Raw genomic sequence first — 3203 nt, 5'->3', positions numbered from 1 at the left:
TTCCCCCCATCGGTGATGTGTGTGGTCACCAATTAGAGCATGTATTTCCGTTGAGTCTTAATCTTGAAAGGGGGTTTGCGTTGAGAGGACCTGGCCACTTGCCTTGATGTTTTCTTGGGACATTTTCACTGTTTTGATGGATTCTACAGTCCAAGCACCAATGTACTTTATTTAGGAAACTTATCCTTCCTAGAGATGTGGTATATGACAGCCATTGTGCATAAACTGCTGGCCACCTGCCTCTCACAGATTATAACCATATCCATTTCTGGTTGTATAATGCAATGTTACTTTTTCTCCATGGGGGCTACTGAGTGCATCCTGTTGGCAGTGATAGTTTATGACAGGGAATATGCAACTCTTTTTGGTACTTACTCCTTATGAGTCTTCAGATCTGCCTGAGATTTTCAGCTGGATCATAGATTAGGGTCTTCATTGCCCCACTCTTCCCAATCATACTCACCTCTTATCTTAACTTTGTGGCCCCAGAAGATCAACTATTTCTTCTGTGACTCAGATACAGTTTTCAAGCTTTCCTGCTCAGATACATTGTTGGTGGAGGTCCCGGAATACACGTGTAGCTGCATCATCATTCTAGGTTCTTTCCTTCTCACTATATCCTCTTATGAGCATATTGTGCTCACAATAATCAAACTGTCTTCCAGGGAGGCTCTAAGACAGCTTTTTCTACTTGTGCCTCCCATGTTACAGTGGTCACCATCAATTATGGCACCATCATCTTTGCCTATGTCCACCCTCCAGCCAAGTACACGTTTACCATTGGTAAAGTGGTATCCATATTTTACTGTGTGGTTACTCCTTTGTAAACCTTCTTATATACACACTGAGAAACAAAGACGTGAAGAAATTCTAAATTCAAAAAAATTCTAGCATGAAAGAGACTGCATTGGTCCATAAACATTTGAGATTTTTAGATTTTTCAACTAAACTAAGTAATTGGTATTGAATTCCCAAAATACATTTGTAAACTGTAAGTATTGAAATTGTAAGTGTTACAAAATTGTTACTATACAAAATGAAAATATACTATATATACATTTGGGGTTGAATTACACTCAAAACATTATAATTACTATTTTCAAGAATGCTATAATGCATTCAACCCACTCTAAATAAGAAAAACATAGTAAGCATTATAAAAGAGTTTGTAAAATAAATAGATAACCATGAGTCTATCATCATATATGCCTCCCACAAAAAAAAAAAAGAGAAGAAATCATTGAAAGTCTCATATCTCATAGGGTGTCCTTTCACAGAAGTTCAAAGACTTATACTATCAGCAATCGTAGACCAAAATGACAGTACTGAGACCATAGCTGGTATAGACCATTGTTACTTTAGGAACCCACCCACCCTCTGCCATTGAGTCATTCTGACTTGTAGTGACCCACTACAGACTAGAGCTGCTTCTTAGGGTTTTAGAGACAGTTAATCTTTATAGGATAAGACACCCAAATCTTTCTCCCTCAAGGCAGTTGGTAGGTTTGAACCACTGACCTTTCAATTAGCAGTGCAATGCTTATCCCACAGAACCACCAGGGCTCCTACCTTAGAAAAGTCCATACAAAATGATCCTAAATAAGCCCAGTCCACTTTGAATCATTCCCCTAAAACTATTATAAAGAACAATTCTTTAACTGTTTAAATAGAGGCATTTAAGAGTTTAAATTACTTATACTATGAAGTGGATTTTTTAGATAACTCTATCTTGAATTAGATATGGACACAATTATTTTTATAAATCTTTAAACTATTGAGTCAATAGAATAGCTTTGAAAGAATATCTCAAGCCTTCACCTGCTTGAACACAAAGCTGTTTTCAACATGTACCCTCCAGGCAAAATTTTACTACCTCACTTGGTAAAGGATGACTTTTCTCATCCTTTAAATGTACTAATTTATATTGGGTGAATAGTCTGTTTATCATGTGGTTATTGGTAAACTATTCAACTCTTTTTTATCAAACTGTATGTTTTGTTATGTAATAAAACTTTTATATTATTTAAAGAATATTAGAATGCCTTGTTATAACAGGGGACTTCAAAGAGTTTATGACAAAATTCCATTATCTACTTATTTCACATTTTAATGAACTTTTTGAAGCTCCCTGTATAAGTAGAAAGAAAAGTAACACAAGGTATCTGCTCACAAGACATTCACTATAGAAAAGTGTTTTTGTTGTTGTTAAGTGCCCTCAATTCAGTTCCTATTCATAACTCAACAGAATGAAACACTCACTGCCATGTGCTGTGCCATCCTTTCAATTGTTGTTATGCTTGAACCCATTGCTGCTATCACTGTGTTATGCTATACATACCTTTGGGAGATTCTTCCTCTTTTTCTCTAACCCTACACTTAAACAAGCATTATGTCCTTCTCCAAGGACTGGTATTTCCTGATATCATGCCTAAAGTATAAGAGCTGAAGTTTCACCATTCTGGCTTCTAAGGAGCATTTTCGCTATATTTCTTCCAACACAGATTTGTTTGTTCTCCTGGCAGTCCATGGCACTTTTAATATTCTTCTCCAATGGCATATCTCAAATGCATCAATGCTTCTATGGTCTTCCTTATTCATTGTCCAAATTTCACATGCTTAGGCACACCTTAGTCCTCAAACTGGCAGCTTTGCCCTTGAATACTTTAAATAAATTTTTTGCAGCACATTTACCTAATGCAATATGTCATTTGATTTCTTGACTTTTGCTTACATGAATGTTGATAGTGGATCCAATTTCAATATTTTCTTTATTTATCATGATGTTATTTACTGGTCTAGTGGTGAGGATGTTAGTTTTATTTATGCTGAGGTACAACCCATACTGAAGGCTGATGTTGGATCTTCATCCATAAGTATTTTAAGATCTCTTCTCTTTCAGCAGGCATTACCTATTTCAGCAGGTTGTAGTATCTGCATATCCCAGGTTTTTAATGAATCTTATTCCAAAACTGATGTCATATTCTTCATATTACTGGATTTATGGATTATTTGTTCAGCATAAAGATTGAATAAATATGGAGAAAGAATATGAACCTGACAAACACCTTTCCTGATTTTACCATTCAATATACCCTTGTCCCTTGATCTGTTCAAATGACTGCCTTTTGGTGTATGCGAAGGTTCTTCATAAGCACACTTAAGTGTTCTGGTATATCTATTCTTTGTATTGCAACCCATAGATT

The 3203-nt window shown here is 35.8% G+C and overlaps 1 pseudogene; it reads left to right on the top strand.

Annotated features, from left to right (window-relative positions):
* LOC102839696 overlaps positions 1–874 on the top strand; it is a 2188-nt pseudogene extending 1314 nt beyond the window's left edge.
* Positions 875–3203: the final 2329 nt, after the last annotated feature.

This window comes from Chrysochloris asiatica, unplaced genomic scaffold (genome assembly GCF_000296735.1).
Source record: "Chrysochloris asiatica unplaced genomic scaffold, ChrAsi1.0 scaffold00520, whole genome shotgun sequence".
Classification (NCBI taxonomy): Eukaryota; Metazoa; Chordata; class Mammalia; order Afrosoricida; family Chrysochloridae; genus Chrysochloris; species Chrysochloris asiatica.
This window is presented reverse-complemented; position numbering and strand designations above follow the sequence as displayed.